This window comes from Pleurodeles waltl, chromosome 11, assembly GCF_031143425.1.
Source record: "Pleurodeles waltl isolate 20211129_DDA chromosome 11, aPleWal1.hap1.20221129, whole genome shotgun sequence".
NCBI lineage: Eukaryota > Metazoa > Chordata > Amphibia > Caudata > Salamandridae > Pleurodeles > Pleurodeles waltl.
Window position 1 is genome coordinate 639,571,550 of NC_090450.1, and position 21,119 is coordinate 639,592,668.

Below are 21,119 nucleotides of genomic sequence, written 5' to 3' on the forward strand. Positions count from 1 at the left end.
TTGCCCAGCTTCCGACCACGAAACACGCTTGCTGTTGGAGTGCTAACTTACTCACTTTGACAGGCTGACACGATGGACAACTGGGTGCCACGGATGCAATGGTCGGCATGACTGTAGAGGAGCGCAGCAGCCCTTTCTTCGCTGATTATGGAACCCCTTGCGGATAACCTAAGATGGCACCCGCGGAGCTCTGCATCGCCTGTTGTCGCCCATATGATTCTACAGCATTGAAAGTGTCATGAACGCGATTCTGTAAAATGTAAAGTGGTATGAAACTCGCTGTCTGCATGCTGTGGTTTTTTTTCGGCTTCCCCCTCCGGCCCCACTACATTGGGTTATGTCTTTTTGTTTGTGGCTCTATCTCCACGTCAACATCGTATTCCATAATACAAAAAGTCTTGATCATCCTGTCAAGCGAGATAAGGTTCTAGATTTCTGTTGTAAACTGAGAGGAGATAATATTTTCCTCCAGGAGATCAAGGCAGGGGCCCTAGAAACACATAGAATGCAGAAAGTTTTGATTAGCAATAGCGCTTGTTCTCCTGCAGTAAACTAGAAGAACAAGAAGAAATGGGGTATTTACCTTGTTTACTAAATAAGCTAATTGCACCTGCGACACTGTTGCACACGATGACCAGAGTAGATGGCTGTTATCTAAAATCACTAAAGATGGGGTTTCCTTCTTTCTTCTCAACATATACGCCCCTACAGTGGAAGGCCCCTCCTCTTGGACCTCTCTGAACAGTAAATTGCATGAACTGCCTGGGAACTGTAACATTATCTCTGGGGGGAAGATCTTAACATACCATATAACACTATACCTTCGGACTCTCTGGATACCCCAGTAGGCCCAACCGCTTGCAAAGACGTACGCATACACTATGTGAGGACAATGATTTGGTGGATATATGGAGACTACACAGTCTGACAAATAGTGATTTTAACTTCTCTCCACACACTCCAACTCTTTGTTTAGAATTGATTATATTCTTGTAAGTAAAAAATTAGTTCATACAGCCTCTGATGCCACTATAGAACCAATCTTCAAATGAGTTCACATGTGTATTACACTAACCATCAATATCTCTATACAACATTCAAAAAGTTATTCATGGTGAATGAACGATAGATACTCTGTTATCAGACCAGGAGTCCAGTGATCAAGATTGAATCTCCCTTTCTATATCTCAATTTTTTCTTGACAGTAAAACTCTGGGTATTGTAGGGGCAGCTTAAGGATTTTGGGGGCCCTTGTTTGGAACAGCTTTGGTGTTATTAGCCAATCACAGCTCTGTCATGCCTTCTTTGACCAGGTAACTGATGGGGCACAGGCACACTTGTCCAAATACTAAGGGGGTCATTACGACCTCGGCTGTCTTTTTGCAAGACCGCCGAGGGATCTCCGTCGTTATTCTGACGGAGAGCCGCCAACAGCCATACTTGCGGGCAGTGGGGAAGTGGAGGTTGCTCGACCTCCACCGCCACGCCAACAGAACACCGCCCAGCGAATCACGTCCTGTGATTCGCCGTGGCGGTGTTCTGTTGGCGGTGTGGTGTCGGCGGAGCTTCCCCCATGGCTCCCGTCCCCTCCCGGAGGATCGATGGACCAGGTAAGTCGATTGTCCGTTAGGGGAGGGGGGTGGGGGGGTGTTGTGTGCGTGTGTGTATGTAGAGGGGGTGTGTGAGTGTGTGTATGCTTGCGGGGGTGTTGTGTGTATGGAAATGAGTGCGTGTATGGCTGTGGGTATGTCTGTATGGATGTGTGCGTGTATGTTTGAATGTGGGTGTGCGTGTCTGACTGTGTGTGTGGATGTAGGCATGTATGTCGGGTGTGTGCGTGTGTGTGTTGGTGGTGCCTGCATGCGTGTCGGGTGTGTGTTAAAGTTATGTTATGTTGGGGGGTCGGGGTGGAGAGGGGGTTCCCTGCCACCTTTGGGGGGTGCCAGGGGTGGTGGGGGGTGTAGGGGAGGGAGTCGGGGTGGGGGAGACCCCTATCAGTGCCAGGGAAGGAATTCCCTGGCACTGATAATGCTTACCGCCATGGATTTCATGGCGGTTCAAACCGCTGGAAATCCACGGCGGTAAGCCGGGTCAAAATACTGCTGGCGGTATACTGCCGGCCGCCGGGCTGGAGACCCAGGTCTCCAGCCCTGCGGTCGTCTCCGCCCTGGCGGGCGGGACGGAGAACCAGCGGTTGACCATGGCGGTAACCGCCATGGTCATAATACACCAAGGTAAGACCGCCAGCCTGTTGGCGGTCTTACCGCCGGTTCTCCGCCATCCGCCAGGGTTGTAATGACCCCCTAAAAGTGTTTACAAATAATATTTTGGTATAGTGATGTGTGTTTTTAATACTGTAACACATCAGCAGCTCACCAATATTACTGCTGATAATCTCTGAAACACCCTCCCATCTCTCCTATGTGATCTAAAATAAGCTTTTTTATGGATGTTGCATGAAACATGTAGGAAAGTACCATCTTGCTTGGCATGTTACCCCCATTTTTCACTGGATATATGTTGTTTTAGTTGTATGTGTCACTGGGACCCTGGTAACCCAGGGCCCCAGTGCTCATAAGTGTGCCTGAATGTGTTACCTGTGTAGTGACTAACTGTCTCACTGAGGCTCTGCTAATCAGAACCTCAGTGGTTATGCTCTCTCATTTCTTTCCAAATTGTCACTGACAGGCTAGTGACCAATTTTACCAATTTACATTGGCTTACTGGAACACCCTTATAATTCCCTAGTATATGGTACTGAGGTACCCAGGGTATTGGGGTTCCAGGAGATCCCTATGGGCTGCAGCATTTCTTTTGCCACCCATAGGGAGCTCTGACAATTCTTACACAGGCCTGCCACTGCAGCCTGAGTGAAATAACGTCCACGTTATTTCACAGCCATTTTACACTGCACTTAAGTAACTTATAAGTCACCTATATGTCTAACCTTTACCTGGTAAAGGTTAGGTGCAAAGTTACTTAGTGTGAGGGCACCCTGGCACTAGCCAAGGTGCCCCCACATTGTTCAGAGCCAATTCCCTGAACTTTGTGAGTGCGGGGACACCATTACACGCGTGCACTACATATAGGTCACTACCTATATGTAGCTTCACAATGGTAACTCCGAATATGGCCATGTAACATGTCTATGATCATGGAATTGCCCCCTCTATGTCATCCTGGCATAGTTGGCACAATCCCATGATCCCAGTGGTCTGTAGCACAGACCCTGGTACTGCCAAACTGCCCTTCCTGGGGTTCCACTGCAGCTGCTGCTGCTGCTGCCAACCCCTCAGACAGGCAGCTGCCCTCCTGGGGTCCAGCCAGGCCTGGCCCAGGATGGCAGAACAAAGAACTTCCTCTGAGAGAGGGTGTGACACCCTCTCCCTTTGGAAAATGGTGTGAAGGCAGGGGAGGAGTAGCCTCCCCCAGCCTCTGGAAATGCTTTGTTGGGCACAGAGGTGCCCAATTCTGCATAAGCCAGTCTACACCGGTTCAGGGACCCCTTAGCCCCTGCTCTGGCGCGAAACTGGACAAAGGAAAGGGGAGTGACCACTCCCCTGACCTGCACCTCCCCTGGGAGGTGTCCAGAGCTCCTCCAGTGTGCTCCAGACCTCTGCCATCTTGGAAACAGAGGTGCTGCTGGCACACTGGACTGCTCTGAGTGGCCAGTGCCACCAGGTGACGTCAGAGACTCCTGCTGATAGGCTCCTTCAGGTGTTAGTAGCCTATCCTCTCTCCTAGGTAGCCAAACCCTCTTTTCTGGCTATTTAGGGTCTCTGTCTCTGGGGAAACTTCAGATAACGAATGCACGAGCTCATCCGAGTTCCTCTGCATCTCCCTCTTCACCTTCTGATAAGGAAACGACCGCTGACCGCGCTGGAAGCCTGCAAACCTGCAACATAGTAGCAAAGACGACTACTGCAACTCTGTAACGCTGATCCTGCCGCCTTCTCGACTGTTTTCCTGCTTGTGCATGCTGTGGGGGTAGCCTGCCTCCTCTCTGCACCAGAAGCTCCGAAGAAATCTCCCGTGGGTCGACGGAATCTTCCCCCTGCAACCGCAGGCACCAAAAAGCTGCATTACCGGTCCCTTGGGTCTCCTCTCAGCACGACGAGCGAGGTCCCTCGAATCCAGCGACTCTGTCCAAGTGACCCCCACAGTCCAGTGACTCTTCAGTCCAAGTTTGGTGGAGGTAAGTCCTTGCCTCACCTCGCTGGGCTGCATTGCTGGGAACCGCGACTTTGCAGCTACTCCGGCCCCTGTGCACTTCCGGCGGAAATCCTGTGTGCACAGCCAAGCCTGGGTCCACGGCACTCTAACCTGCATTGCACGACTTTCTAAGTTGGTCTCCGGCGACGTGGGACTCCTTTGTGCAACTTCGGCGAGCACCGTTTCACGCATCCTCGTAGTGCCTGTTTCTGGCACTTCTCCGGGTGCTACCTGCTTCAGTGAGGGCTCTTTGTCTTGCTCGACGTCCCCTCTCTCTTCAGGTCCAATTTGCGACCTCCTGGTCCCTCCTGGGCCCCAGCAGCGTCCAAAAACGCCAAACGCACGATTTGCGTGTAGCAAGGCTTGTTGGCGTCCTTCCGGCGGGAAAACACTTCTGCACGACTCTCCAAGGCGAGATGGATCCGTCCACCAAAGGGGAAGTCTCTAGCCCTTTTCGTTCCTGCAGAAACCTCAGCTTCTTCTGTCCAGTCGAAGCTTCTTTGCACACGCAGCTGGCATTTCCTGGGCATCTGCCCATCTCCGACTTGCTTGTGACTTTTGGACTTGGTCCCATTGTTCCACAGGTACCCTAGATTGGAAATCCACAGTTGTTGCATTGCTGGTTTGTGTCTTTCCTGCATTATTCCTCTAACACGACTACTTTGTCCTTAGGGGAACTTTAGTGCACTTTGCACTCACTTTTCAGGGTCTTGGGGAGGGTTATTTTTCTAACTCTCACTATTTTCTAATAGTCCCAGCGACCCTCTACAAGGTCACATAGGTTTGGGGTCCATTCGTGGTTCGCATTCCACTTTTAGAGTATATGGTTTGTGTTGCCCCTATCCCTATGTTTCCCCATTGCATCCTATTGTAACTATACATTGTTTGCACTGTTTTCTAAGACTATACTGCATATTTTTGCTATTGTGTATATATATCTTGTGTATATTTCCTATCCTCTCACTGAGGGTGCACTCTAAGATACTTTGGCATATTGTCATAAAAATAAAGTACCTTTATTTTTAGTATAACTGTGTATTGTGTTTTCTTATGATATTGTGCATATGACACTAAGTGGTACTGTAGTAGCTTCACACGTCTCCTAGTTCAGCCTGAGCTGCTCTGCTAAGCTACCATTATCTATCAGCCTAAGCTGCTAGACACCCTATACACTAATAAGGGATAACTGGGCCTGGTGCAAGGTGTAAGTACCCCTTGGTACTCACTACAAGCCAGTCCAGCCTCCTACATTGGTTGTGCAGTGGTGGGATAAGTGCTTGAGACTACTTACCACTCTTGTCATTGTACTTTTCATAAGAGAAAAATATACAAAACAAGGTCAGTGTATATACACATAGCCAAAAAGTTTTGCATTTCCTCTTTTCACTCTTTTCTAAGTGCTGAAAAGTACTTCTAAACTTTCAAAAAGTTCTTAAAAGTTTAAAAAGTTTTTTTTCTGTCTTTCCAAAAAGTTCTGAAAACTTTTTTCTCTTTTTCTATCACTTTAACTCTCTCTAAAAAATGTCTGGCACAGGCCAAAATGTTGAACTGTCCAAACTTGCATATGATCACCTTAGCTGGAAAGGAGCAAGGAGTCTCTGCATAGAGAGAGGTTTGAGTGTAGGGAAGAATCCTTCCTTAGAACTGTTAATTAACATGCTTAGAGTACAGGATAAGGCCATAAGTGCCCAATCTGGTGAAAAAGTAGCTAATGGTTCTCAATCTGATCCAGGGACTCCCCCAGGAAAAGATTCTGGAAAGAAACTTCTCAGCCTGCCCATTACTAGACAGTCTAGCATAGTTGGTACAGAGGTTGAATCACACCATACTGATGGTGTGCTCTCACATTATACTGTTAGCCAAGCTGTTAGGGTGCCTTCTGTAAGGGACAGGTCTCCTTCTGTTCATTCCCATCATACCTCTGTATCTAGAAATGTCCCTCCCACCCACCCTGATGACAGATTGTTAGAAAGGGAGCTCAATAGATTGAGAGTGGAACAAACCAGACTGAAGCTCAAGAAGCAACAGCTGGATTTGGATAGACAGTCTTTAGAATTAGAGAAGGAAAGACAGAAGTTGGGTTTAGATACCCATGGTGGCAGCAGCAGTATTCCCCATAGTCATCCTGCGAAAGAGCATGATTCCAGGAATCTGCACAAGATAGTTCCCCCTTATAAGGAGGGGGATGACATTAACAAGTGGTTTGCTGCACTTGAGAGGGCCTGTGCTGTACAGGATGTCCCTCAAAAGCAGTGGGCTGCTATCCTATGGCTATCATTTAGTGGAAAAGGTAGGGATAGGCTCCTTACTGTAAAAGAAAATGATGCTAATAATTTCCAAGTTCTTAAGAATGCACTCCTGGATGGTTATGGCTTAACCACTGAACAGTACAGGATAAAGTTCAGAGAGACCAAAAAGGAGTCTTCACAAGACTGGGTTGATTTCATTGACCAGGCAGTGAAGGCCTTGGAGGGGTGGTTACATGGCAGTAAAGTTACTGATTATGACAGCCTGTATAACTTGATCCTGAGAGAGCATATTCTTAATAATTGTGTGTCTGATTTGTTGCACCAGTACTTGGTGGACTCTGATCTGACCTCTCCCCAAGAATTGGGAAAGAAGGCAGACAAATGGGTCAGAACAAGAGTGAACAGAAATGTTCATACAGTGGGTGACAAAGAGGGCAACAAAAAGAAGGATGGTAAGTCTTCTGACAAGGGTGGGGACAAATCTAAAAATGAGTCTTCATCAGGCCCACAAAAACACTCTGGTGGGGGTGGTGGGTCCAAATCCTCCTTTAATCAGAACAAGGAAAAGAAACCATGGTGCTATTTATGTAAAATAAAAGGCCATTGGACAACAGATCCCAGTTGTCCAAAGAAAGGCACCACAGCTCCTACCACTACAACCCCTACTGCTACACCTAGTGTCCCTACTAATAGCAGTGGTGGTGGGAGCAAACCTACTAATAGCCAATCCAAGGGAGTAGCTGGGCTCACTTTTGGTAATTTAGTTGGGGTTGGTCTGATTAGGGAGACCACAGAGGCTACTTTAGTCTCTGAAGGGGCTATTGATTTAGCCACTTTGGTTGCTTGCCCCCATAACTTGGAGAAGTACAAGCAACTAACCCTAATAAATGGTGTTGAGGTCCAGGCCTACAGGGACACAGGTGCCAGTGTCACAATGGTGATTGAGAAACTGGTGCACCCTGAACAACACATACTTGGACACCAGTACCAAGTAACCGATGCTCACAACATAACACAAAGCCACCCCATGGCTGTTGTAAATCTCAACTGGGGGGGGGTAACTGGTCCTAAGAAAGTTGTGGTAGCTTCAGATTTACCTGTAGACTGTCTATTAGGGAATGATTTGGAGACATCAGCTTGGTCAGATGTGGAGTTGGAGGCCCATGCAGCAATGCTGGGCATTCCAGGGCATATTTTTGCTTTGACAAGGGCTCAGGCCAAAAAGCAAAAAGGACAGGGAAGCTTGGATCCTGGAACAATGGACCAAGTGCTCCCTAAAGCTAGGGCTAGTAGAAGCAAACCACTTCCTACTATCCCTCCCTCTACAGTGGATTCTACTTCTGAGGAAGAAGAATTCCCTCCCTGTGCAGAACCTACACCAGAGGAGCTGGAAGCAGACACTGCTGAGCTTTTGGGTGAAGGGGGGCCTGCCAGAGAGGAGCCGAGTGTGGCACAGCAAACCTGTCCCACATTAGAGGGTCTCAGACAGCAAGCTGTCAAACAGGCTAATGGGGATGTCAGTGACTCTCACAGAGTTTACTGGGAGGACAACCTCTTGTACACTGAGCATAGGGATCCTAAACCTGGAGCTGCCAGGAGATTAGTGATCCCTCAGGAGTACAGAAAGTTCCTCCTAACACTGGCACATGACATTCCCTTAGCTGGGCATCTAGGACAAATGAAAACTTGGGACAGGCTTGTTCCCCTGTTTCATTGGCGTAGGATGTCTGAGGACACAAAGGAATTTTGTAAGTCCTGTGAAACCTGTCAAGCCAGTGGCAAGACAGGTGGCACCCCAAAGGCACCCCTTATCCCACTGCCTGTGGTTGGGGTTCCCTTTGAAAGGGTAGGGGTTGACATAGTTGGCCCCCTTGACCCTCCTACTGCTTCAGGCAATAGGTTTATCTTAGTGGTAGTGGACCATGCCACAAGATATCCTGAAGCTATTCCTTTAAGGACCACTACAGCTCCTGCAGTGGCAAAGGCCCTCCTGGGAATATTTTCCAGGGTGGGCTTCCCAAAGGAAGTAGTATCAGACAGGGGAAGCAATTTCATGTCTGCATACTTAAAGGCCATGTGGAAGGAGTGTGGTGTAACTTACAAGTTCACAACACCCTATCATCCACAAACAAATTGACTGGTGGAGAGATTTAATAAAACTCTCAAAGGCATGATTATGGGTCTCCCTGAAAAACTCCGCAGGAGATGGGATATCCTTCTACCATGCCTCCTTTTTGCCTACAGGGAGGTACCCCAGAAAGGAGTGGGCTTCAGCCCCTTTGAACTTCTTTTTGGACACCCTGTTAGGGGTCCACTCACACTTGTAAAGGAGGGTTGGGAACAACCTTTAAAAGCTCCTAAGCAGGATATTGTGGATTATGTACTTGGCCTCAGATCAAGGATGGCTGAGTACATGAAAAAGGCCAGTAAAAACCTTCAGGCCAGCCAAGAGCTCCAGAAGCAATGGCATGATCAGAAGGCTGTTTTGGTTCAGTACCAACCAGGGCAGAAAGTGTGGGTCTTGGAGCCTGTGGCCCCAAGAGCACTCCAAGATAAATGGAGTGGACCCCACACAATTGTTGAACAGAAGGGTGAAGTCACCTACTTGGTTGACTTAGGCACTGCCAGGAGTCCCCTTAGGGTGCTTCATGTCAACCGCCTAAAACCCTACTATGACAGGGCTGATCTCACCCTGCTCATGGCAACTGATGAGGGACAGGAAGAAGACAGTGATCCTCTACCTGATCTCTTCTCTTCCACAGAACAAGATGCTCTTGTGGAAGGTGTAGTTTTGGCTGATTGTCTTACTGCTGAGCAGAAAGATAATTGCATAAATCTCCTAGGACAATTTTCAGAACTCTTCTCTACTGTGCCAGGCACCACTTCTTGGTGTGAGCACACTATAGATACTGGAGACAGTTTACCTGTCAAAAGTAAGATCTATAGGCAGCCTGACCATGTCAGGGACTGCATAAAGCAAGAAGTTCAGAAAATGTTGGAACTAGGAGTGGTTGAGCACTCTGACAGTCCATGGGCTTCTCCTGTGGTACTGGTACCAAAACCCAATTCTAAAGATGGAAAGAAGGAAATTAGGTTTTGTGTAGACTATAGAGGTCTCAACTTGGTAACCAAAACTGATGCTCACCCTATACCCAGGGCAGATGAGCTCATAGATACACTGGCATCTGCCAAGTATCTAAGCACTTTTGATTTGACTGCAGGGTATTGGCAGATCAAATTGTCAGAAGATGCTAAACCTAAGACTGCATTTTCTACCATTGGAAGACATTACCAGTTTACTGTAATGCCTTTTTGTTTGAAAAATGCACCTGCCACTTTTCAGAGGTTGGTGAACACAGTGCTGCAAGGGCTGGAAGCTTTCAGTGCAGCATATTTGGATGATATAGCTGTCTTTAGCTCCAGCTGGGTTGATCACCTGGTCCACCTATGGAAAGTTTTGGAGGCCCTGCAAAAGGCAGGCCTCACTATCAAGGCTTCAAAGTGCCAGATAGGGCAGGGTAAGGTGGTTTATCTGGGACACCTTGTTGGTGGAGAACAGATTGCACCACTTCAGGGGAAAATCCAAACTATTATTGATTGGGTTCCCCCTACCACTCAGACTCAGGTGAGAGCCTTCTTAGGCCTCACTGGGTATTACAGGAGGTTCATTAAGAACTATGGCTCCATTGCAGCCCCTCTTAATGACCTCACATCCAAGAAAATGCCTAAAAAGGTATTATGGACAGCAAGCTGTCAGAAAGCTTTTGAGGAGCTGAAGCAGGCCATGTGCTCTGCACCTGTCCTGAAAAGCCCTTGTTACTCTAAAAAATTCTATGTCCAAACTGATGCATCTGAATTAGGAGTAGGGGCAGTCCTATCACAACTTAATTCTGAGGGCCAGGATCAACCTGTTGCTTTTATTAGTAGGAGGTTGACCCCTAGAGAAAAGCGTTGGTCTGCCATTGAGAGGGAGGCCTTTGCTGTGGTCTGGGCTCTGAAGAAGTTGAGGCCATACCTGTTTGGCACTCACTTCATTGTTCAGACAGACCACAAACCTCTACTTTGGCTAAAACAAATGAAAGGTGAAAATCCTAAATTGTTGAGGTGGTCCATATCCCTACAGGGAATGGACTATACAGTGGAACATAGACCTGGGAGTAGCCACTCCAATGCAGATGGACTCTCAAGATATTTCCACTTAGACAATGAAGACTCATCAGGTCATGGCTAGTCTTATTGTCCTTCGTTTGGGGGGGGGTTGTGTAGGAAAGTACCATCTTGCCTGGCATGTTACCCCCATTTTTCACTGGATATATGTTGTTTTAGTTGTATGTGTCACTGGGACCCTGGTAACCCAGGGCCCCAGTGCTCATAAGTGTGCCTGAATCTGTTACCTGTGTAGTGACTAACTGTCTCACTGAGGCTCTGCTAATCAGAACCTCAGTGGTTATGCTCTCTCATTTCTTTCCAAATTGTCACTGACAGGCTAGTGACCAATTTTACCAATTTACATTGGCTTACTGGAACACCCTTATAATTCCCTAGTATATGGTACTGAGGTACCCAGGGTATTGGGGTTCCAGGAGATCCCTATGGGCTGCAGCATTTCTTTTGCCACCCATAGGGAGCTCTGACAATTCTTACACAGGCCTGCCACTGCAGCCTGAGTGAAATAACGTCCACGTTATTTCACAGCCATTTTACACTGCACTTAAGTAACTTATAAGTCACCTATATGTCTAACCTTTACCTGGTAAAGGTTAGGTGCAAAGTTACTTAGTGTGAGGGCACCCTGGCACTAGCCAAGGTGCCCCCACATTGTTCAGAGCCAATTCCCTGAACTTTGTGAGTGCGGGGACACCATTACACGCGTGCACTACATATAGGTCACTACCTATATGTAGCTTCACAATGGTAACTCCGAATATGGCCATGTAACATGTCTATGATCATGGAATTGCCCCCTCTGTCATCCTGGCATAGTTGGCACAATCCCATGATCCCAGTGGTCTGTAGCACAGACCCTGGTACTGCCAAACTGCCCTTCCTGGGGTTTCACTGCAGCTGCTGCTGCTGCCAACCCCTCAGACAGGCAGCTGCCCTCGTGGGGTCCAGCCAGGCCTGGCCCAGGATGGCAGAACAAAGAACTTCCTCTGAGAGAGGGTGTGACACCCTCTCCCTTTGGAAAATGGTGTGAAGGCAGGGGAGGAGTAGCCTCCCCCAGCCTCTGGAAATGCTTTGTTGGGCACAGAGGTGCCCAATTCTGCATAAGCCAGTCTACACCGGTTCAGGGACCCCTTAGCCCCTGCTCTGGCGCGAAACTGGACAAAGGAAAGGGGAGTGACCACTCCCCTGACCTGCACCTCCCCTGAGAGGTGTCCAGAGCTCCTCCAGTGTGCTCCAGACCTCTGCCATCTTGGAAACAGAGGTGCTGCTGGCACACTGGACTGCTCTGAGTGGCCAGTGCCACCAGGTGACGTCAGAGACTCCTGCTGATCGGCTCCTTCAGGTGTTAGTAGCCTATCCTCTCTCCTAGGTAGCCAAACCCTCTTTTCTGGCTATTTAGGGTCTCTGTCTCTGGGGAAACTTCAGATAACGAATGCACGAGCTCATCCGAGTTCCTCTGCATCTCCCTCTTCACCTTCTGATAAGGAAACGACCGCTGACCGCGCTTGAAGCCTGCAAGCCTGCAAACCTGCAACATAGTAGCAAAGACGACTACTGCAACTCTGTAACGCTGATCCTGCCGCCTTCTCGACTGTTTTCCTGCTTGTGCATGCTGTGGGGGTAGCCTGCCTCCTCTCTGCACCAGAAGCTCCGAAGAAATCTCCCGTGGGTCGACGGAATCTTCCCCCTGCAACCGCAGGCACCAAAAAGCTGCATTACCGGTCCCTTGGGTCTCCTCTCAGCACGACGAGCGAGGTCCCTCGAATCCAGCGACTCTGTCCAAGTGACCCCCACAGTCCAGTGACTCTTCAGTCCAAGTTTGGTGGAGGTAAGTCCTTGCCTCACCTCGCTGGGCTGCATTGCTGGGAACCGCGACTTTGCAGCTACTCCGGCCCCTGTGCACTTCCGGCGGAAATCCTTTGTGAACAGCCAAGCCTGGGTCCACGGCACTCTAACCTGCATTGCACGACTTTCTAAGTTGGTCTCCGGCGACGTGGGACTCCTTTGTGCAACTTCGGCGAGCACCGTTTCACGCATCCTCGTAGTGCCTGTTTCTGGCACTTCTCCGGGTGCTACCTGCTTCAGTGAGGGCTCTTTGTCTTGCTCGACGGGCCCTCTCTCTTCAGGTCCAATTTGCGACCTCCTGGGCCCCAGCAGCGTCCAAAAACGCCAAACGCACGATTTGCGTGTAGCAAGGCTTGTTGGCGTCCTTCCGGCGGGAAAACACTTCTGCACGACTCTCCAAGGCGAGAGGGATCCGTCCACCAAAGGGGAAGTCTCTAGCCCTTTTCGTTCCTGCAGAAACCTCAGCTTCTTCTGTCCAGTCGAAGCTTCTTTGCACACGCAGCTGGCATTTCCTGGGCATCTGCCCATCTCCGACTTGCTTGTGACTTTTGGACTTGGTCCCCTTGTTCCACAGGTACCCTAGATTGGAAATCCACAGTTGTTGCATTGCTGGTTTGTGTCTTTCCTGCATTATTCCTCTAACACGACTACTTTGTCCTTAGGGGAACTTTAGTGCACTTTGCACTCACTTTTCAGGGTCTTGGGGAGGGTTATTTTTCAAACTCTCACTATTTTCTAATAGTCCCAGCGACCCTCTACAAGGTCACATAGGTTTGGGGTCCATTCGTGGTTCGCATTCCACTTTTGGAGTATATGGTTTGTGTTGCCCCTATCCCTATGTTTCCCCATTGCATCCTATTGTAACTATACATTGTTTGCACTGTTTTCTAAGACTATACTGCATATTTTTGCTATTGTGTATATATATCTTGTGTATATTTCCTATCCTCTCACTGAGGGTGCACTCTAAGATACTTTGGCATATTGTCATAAAAATAAAGTACCTTTATTTTTAGTATAACTGTGTATTGTGTTTTCTAATGATATTGTGCATATGACACTAAGTGGTACTGTAGTAGCTTCACACGTCTCCTAGTTCAGCCTGAGCTGCTCTGCTAAGCTACCATTATCTATCAGCCTAAGCTGCTAGACACCCTATACACTAATAAGGGATAACTGGGCCTGGTGCAAGGTGTAAGTACCCCTTGGTACTCACTACAAGCCAGTCCAGCCTCCTACAACATGTACAAAAATTATCTCTGCAAAATGTCTGTAAGAGACTTACACATCACTCACATTAAAAGTAAGATAAAGGAAAACTGTATTTAAAACAATGTGTTTAAGAATTATTTAAAGTCATCAGAGCTGCACCTGGCTCTATCAGGAAGGCCCCCTGACTGGGGCCCTGGCTCAGAGCCAGCTTTGCCCATGCCTTAAAACTTGGGGTATGAATGCTGAAACGTTCTAGGGCTATGATGAAGGCAACTATCAGAGGAGATATGCTCAGCATTTTGGCAACAAAAAAATAGACATCTAAACGCAAGGCTCAATCTTTTAGAAACACACAAAAAAACTGGTAACATGGAAAATTATTTAAAAACTAACCATAAATTCCTCCACTATAGTCAGGATTAAACTTCTTACATTTGAGTATAACAAAATCTTAAGTGAAAGGAGCTCATGTCCGGTCCTTTAAAACTCATGCTAAAAATCTCCTGGAGTGGAACAAGGCTGGTAGACTCCTAACTTTAACCCTTAAAAATTCTAAAGAACCCATTAATATCCTGCCATTAAAGGTAGTAATGGTATGCTACAGAACCCATTAATATCCTGCCATTAAAGATATTAATGGTATGCTACAGGTTGCTTACTCAAAAATTGCAGGTGCCTTCCAATCCTTATACACAGACTTGTATAATACACCCTCTGCAGGACATAATCCTGGTATACAGGCTTGCAGGATCCACTTCAGTTTCCTAGACTAACAGATGAATAATTTGATGCTCTTAATAAGGCGATTTGACCGGAAGAGATCACAACAGCCATTAATTACCTTAAGACTGAAAAAGCACAGATGGGTTTCTGGCTTCCTTTTACCAATGCTTTTAGTATACCCACCTGTCCGATCTGTCTTATAAATTTGAATTGCTGGTCGAAATCTCTGGGTCAGCTTCAAAAGATCATATAGTTAGAATACAAAAAGAGGGTAAAGATCTGATGGAGATGAAAAACTTTCGTCCCATATCATTATTTAACATTGAATATATAATTTATACTAAGCTACAAGCTCTTAGATTAGAGAAGGTACTCCCTTCCCTTATACATCTGTCCCAGACTGGTTGTGCAAAAGAAAGTCTGGCCGCAGACAATATTCATACTTTCTGTCATGTGATAGAAAAAGCTAAGCAGGTTCCTTCTCCCACTATGGCCATGGCGTTATATACAGAGAAGCCCTTTGACAAAGTCTCATGGACTTTCCTCAGGGCTGCCCTGGAAGATTTTATCTTGGGGACTGCTTTATACGCTTGCCATGGCGATCAACCACAAACCCTCTTAGCGCATAAAACTTAATGGTCCGCTATCTGATAGATTTGTGTTAGGTCAGGGTACCAGACAGGGTTGTACCCCTATGTTTCCTCCTTTTTTTGCTCTCAACAGAACCGCTTCTCCATTCTATCCGAGACAACAATAGTATAAAAAGTATCCACTTTAACAGCAGCCTTCAAAAATTGGCAGCTTGAGCCGATGATGTCTTAATCTTTTTGGCAGTAATGGATTCGGTGGTCCCTGAAGTTCTTGACAACATTTCCAAATATGCCTCTGTCTTGGGATGCTCTTTAAACAAGGAAAAACAGATATTTCCATGACACAAGCTTTGCCTACCATGCATATCTACTCATGCTAACCTAAAATGGCAACCCTCTACTCTAAAATATCTAGGGGCCTGGTTTAAAGTTTGGCAGATGGGGTTACTCCATCCTAAATGTGACAGATATCCCGTCCGCAGTATTACAATTCTGTTATATCCTATGGAAATTGTAATATGGCGGATGGGATATCCGTCACGTTTGTGACAGAGCAACCCGTCTGCCGAACTCTAAGTCAGGCCCTAGGTATTGAATTTCCAGACTCAACTGAAGGCACCAGAATACATATAGAGTATACTTCACTAAGATTAACAAACTCATTGATAAGTGGTCACCTAAGTTGATCACATGGTGGTGTCATATAGAAACCATTAAGATGATGTTAGCCCCGTAAATTATTTTATTCTTAAGCATGTTCCCAAGTAATTTCTCTACCTCCTTATATGCTGATGTTAATGTTATAAAATCATATTTTATCTGGATCAATAAGAGAACAATGATCTCACCGCAGAAACTCCAAACAAACACATTTAAGCATGGCCTGAGCCTTCCAAATATTAAACACTCAAGTCTCATTTCTGGCCAGACAACCCACTTGGTGGCTAAACCTGAATTTTCACACCCAGCCTGCATGAGTAGATACTGAAATTGACTTAGTCAGCCCCCTTTCTCTTATTAGTACCCTTTCAATTAAAGAACTTAGTCCGTCACTCCTTTCGGACCGCTCACTCCCTCACTCCTTTCAGATCATAAAGACTCAACACTTGTGATAAAATCTATAGATAGATGCTTTATTCATAAAATAAAAGGATCGGAATTTACTTTTCAATGGTTCAATAGTACCATCAAAATTGATCCTACCCCATCCTTCTGGAGGGAATGGGCTGCTCTTGATATACTTTACGTTAAAAATCTTGGTGATTCTAGTAATCCCCTCTCCCTTGTTATGCTGCCCGAAAGAGTCAGTCTGCAACCTTATGACTTTTACATCTTCCTGAAACGTAGTCGCATTGTGTGAGTTTAAGCACCCTCACCCTGCAGATTGCCTACACTTCCTTATAAATCGACCGTCCAAACCTCATACCGCTTCCCAGATATGTAGAATCTTGCAAAAGAACTCCAAACCAGACACTGCAAGCGCTCAACAGGTACGGGATGACTCCTACTCAAAGTACAACATTGAACCGATTTCCCTTGTCTCTTGGGAAAAAAATGTGGGACTCCCGTGTCACAAAATATCTACATTAATCCTTTAATGCAATATTAGACTGCATATAGATTATTTTGGTCTACGACAAGACTATAAGTATGGCTTATCAGATTCAAAAGCTTGCTGGCATTGTGATCACCCATCAGGTGAGCTCGATGGCCTACTCCTTGACTGCAAACCTATTAACCCCCTCAGGAGAGAAATTGGGGAGATCCTTAAAAATATTTTTGACATCAAGCTCACCCTAAATAACTTCATTATTGCAGTAGAAATCATGGCCACTATTCGATTCATTAAACTATTGGGACCTGCTTCATAAGAAGTGCGGCCAACAGTTTACACAATTGTGATTTTTCCAGTAAATCTTCACCCTTATTTTGGTCAAAACTGGACTTATACCTGCAAAAAATTAAACCTTCTTGAACTACATCCGCTCGTCTCGGATGAACTGTCTTTCATTGTTTTAGTGTTCCTATTTTTTCCTAACAACGCATACTACTAACTTCTACTTCCCTCTCTTTCCACTTCTCTCCTACTTTATTACTTTCCCTCTTTTTTTCTCTTTGGGGCTCAACATCTATATTCTATCATCTTATGTTAATACCTTGATTTGGATCCACACAATTGTTGAATGATTTTTTTTCTATATGAACCCTTTATTTTTCAATTGAAGTAATTGTTAACAGTACAGTGTTTTTGCAATTGTCACAGGTTTTACTGTGTCTATATTCTCTGCTGCTGAATCTCGCCATTAAAAAATTCTTGAAAAGATAAGGTTTGTGAACATTACAATTATTCAAAAAATATTTATGAAGGAGCATCTGTCTTTCTCAAGGTGCTTGCCTTCTGTTTACTTGGGGATGCCCGTTGGCACCGCCCCAGAGTGCACCAAGAAACCAACTATTAAACACCTGCCACCAGCCAGGATTCAGTCTGAGGGTTGTAGTGGGGGCTGTTCCCTTTTAACTATGTAGGGAGACAAATGAGGATCTGTCTTATTAGGGCTCGCCCAAGGGGTAACCATAAGGAAACCCAGAATTGAGTTTTGGAGGGGTTTCCATTAGGGGGGTGTGAGAAAGTAGCCTCTTTCTAGCCTTGTTACCCCCACTTTTGGCCTGTTTGTGAGTATATGTCAGGGTGTTTTCACTGTCTCACTGGGATCCTGCTAGCCAGGGCCCAGTGCTCATAGTGAAAACCCTATGTTGTCAGTATGTTTGTTATGTGTCACTGGGACCCTGCTAGCCAGGACCCCAGTGCTCATAAGTTTGTGGCCTATATGTGTTCCCAGTGTGATGCCTAACTGTCTCACTGAGGCTCTGCTAACCAGAACCTCAGTGGTTATGCTCTCTCTTTTTACTTTAAAATTTATCACTAACAGGCTAGTGACTACATTTACCAATTCACATTGGCATACTGGTACACCCATATAATTCCCTAGTATATGGTACTGAGGTACACAGGGTATTGGGGTTCCAGGAGATCCATATGGGCTGCAGCATTTCTTTTGCCACCCATAGGGAGCTCAGACAATTCTTACACAGGCCTGCCAGTGCAGCCTGCGTGAAATAACGTCCACGTTATTTCACAGCCATTTACCTGTGCACTTAAGTAACTTATAAGTCACCTATATGTCTAACCTTCACCTGGTGAAGGTTGGGTGCAAAGTTACTTAGTGTGTGGGCACCCTGGCACTAGCCAAGGTGCCCCCACATCGTTCAGGGCAAATTTCCCGGACTTTGTGAGTGCGGGGACACCATTACACGCGTGCACTAAACATAGGTCACTACCTATGTATAGCGTCACAATGGTAACTACGAACATGGCAATGTAACATGTCTAAGATCATGGAATTGTCACCCCAGTACCATTCTGGTATTGAGGGGACAATTCCATGATCCCCCGGGTCTCTAGCACAGTACCCGGGTACTGCCAAACTGCCTTTCCGGGGTCTCCACTGCAGCTGCTGCTGCTGCCAATCCCTCAGACAGGTTTCTGCCCTCCTGGGGTCCAGGCAGCCCTGGCCCAGGAAGGCAGAACAAAGGACTTCCTCTGAGAGAGGGTGTAACATCCTCTCCCTTTGGAAATAGGTGTGAGGGCTGGGGAGGAGTAGCCTCCCCCAGCCTCTGGAAATGCTTTGATGGGCACAGATGGTGCCCATCTCTGCATAAGCCAGTCTACACCTCCTTCCTAGCTAGCCAAACCTCCTTTTCTGGCTACTTAGGGTCTCTGCTTTGGGGAATTCCTTAGATAACGAATGCAAGAGCTCATCAGAGTTCTTCTGCATCTCCCTCTTCACCTTCTACCAAAGGATCAACCGCTGACTGCTCAGGATGCCTGTAAAACCGCAACAAAGTAGCAAGACGACTACTAGCAACCTTGTATCGCCTCATCCTGCCGACTTTCTCAACTGTATCCAGGTGGTGCATGCCCTGGGGGTAGCCTTCCTTCACCCTGCACCAGAAGCTACGAATAAATCTCACGTGGGCCGACTGAATCTTCCCCCTGCTAACGCAGGCACAAAAAGACTGCAACACTGGTCCTCTGGGTCCTCTCTCATCCTGACGAGCATGGTCCCCGGAACTCAACAACTCTGTCCAAGTGACTCCCACAGTCCAGTGACTCTTCAGTCCAAGTTTGGTGGAGGTAAGTCCTTGCCTCCTCATGCTAGACTGCATTGCTGGGCACCACGTGATTTGCATCTGCTCCGGCTCCTGTGCACTCTTCCAGGATTTCCTTCGTACACAGCCAAGCTTGGGTCCCTGACACTCCTTCCTACAGTGCACAACTTTGAGTTGTCCTCCGGCGTCGTGGGACTCCCTTTTGTGACTTTGCGTGGACTCCGGTTCACTCTTGTTCCAAGTGCCTGTAAGGGAACTTCTGCAGGTGCTGCCTGCTTCTGTGAGGGCTCCGAGAGTTGCTGGGCACCCCCTCTGTCTCCTCCTCCAAGTGGCGACATCCTGGTCCCTCCTTAGCCACAGCAGCACCCAAAAACCTCTACTGCGACCCTTGCAGCTAGCAAGGCTTGTTTGCGGTCTTTCTGCGTGGGAACACCTCTGCAAGCTTCATCGCAACGTGGGACATCCGTCTTCCAAAGGAGAAGTCCCTAGTCCGTTTCCTTCTTGCAGAACTCCAAGCTTCTTCCACCCGGTGGCAGCTTCCTTGCACCCTCAGCTGGCATTTCCTAGGCTCCTGCCCACTCTCGACACTGTCGTGGCTATTGGACTTGGTCCCCTTGTCTTACAGGTACTCTGGTCCGGAAATCCACTGTTGTTGCATTGCTGGTGCTTGTTCTTCCTGCAGAATCCCCCTATCACGACTTCTGTGCTCTCTGGGGGTAGTAGGTGCACTTTACACCTACCTTTCAGGGTCTTGGGGTGGGCTATTTTTCTAACCACACTGTTTTCTTACAGTCCCAGCGACCCTCTACAAGCTCACATAGGTTTGGGGTCCATTCGTGGTTCGCATTCCACTTTTGGAGTATATGGTTTGTGTTGCCCCTATACCTATGCGCTCCTTTTGCAATTTACTGCAATTCTACACTGCTTGCATTACTTTTCTTGCTATTACCTGCATAATTTTGGTTTGTGTACATATATCTTGTGTATATATCTTATCCTCATACTGAGGGTACTCACTGAGATACTTTTGGAATATTGTCATAAAAATAAAGTACCTTTATTTTTAGTACTTCTGTGTATTGTGTTTTCGTATGATATTGTGCATATGACACCAGTGGTATAGTAGGAGCTTTACATGTCTCCTAGTTCAGCCTAAGCTGCTTTGCCATAGCTACCTTCTATCAGCCTAAGCTGCTAGAAACACCTCTTCTACACTAATAAGGGATAACTGGACCTGGCACAAGGTGTAAGTACCTCTGGTACCCACTACAAGCCAGGCCACCCTCCTACAGGGGGCCCTTAAGTTATTGACCGTTAGGGGAAAATGACAGGGTAAACTATACAAGGACAACAGCTGCACCGGTTGTCTAGCATGTCCATCCTTACCAAAGGATATCCTATGTACTTTGACTACCAGAATGTATTTTTTCAGCAGCACTGCACAAATATCCCATGGTTACGCTTAACCAATGTAATTGGACTCAAACCTTAGAAGGGTGGGAGGTAGAGTTGACCATGCCTAGATCGGAGCTTGTAACCTGCAAATCACAGTGGATGCCAGTGGGGGCAAGGGCTTAACCCACCCAGTCATCAATTATGTTCTTATGACACACATTGTCTTGCACCTTTGACTGCAGACAAAATAGATCAGTCGAGCAGCACTCCTCTAAATATCCCAAAAGCCCTAGGTTGCACAATATTATATCATTCCTTACCCTGCTTTTCAAAGGACTTGTTCTAAAATTCTTTATATTGGCATAGCCTAATTTCAGGATTTCTTGTTTGTGGTTTCTTGGCAGTGCTTTCCTATTTCTGTTTGATGGGTGTTTGTTTCTGTGTCAGTCCACTATGAAGATCTGACATCTTCACGGTGTAACACTCTTTACTATTTGAGCTGGAAGGACTTTGCTAGCTTGTACAGCCCTTGAGCTTCAAGAGTCTTACTGCCATT

The 21,119-nt window shown here is 46.8% G+C and overlaps 1 protein-coding gene across 3 annotated transcripts in view; it reads left to right on the plus strand.

The window, feature by feature from the left end:
- Positions 1 to 21,119, plus strand: part of DPYSL2 (dihydropyrimidinase like 2) — a 377,715-nt gene that overhangs the window by 234,115 nt on the left and 122,481 nt on the right. The window lies entirely within an intron of this gene.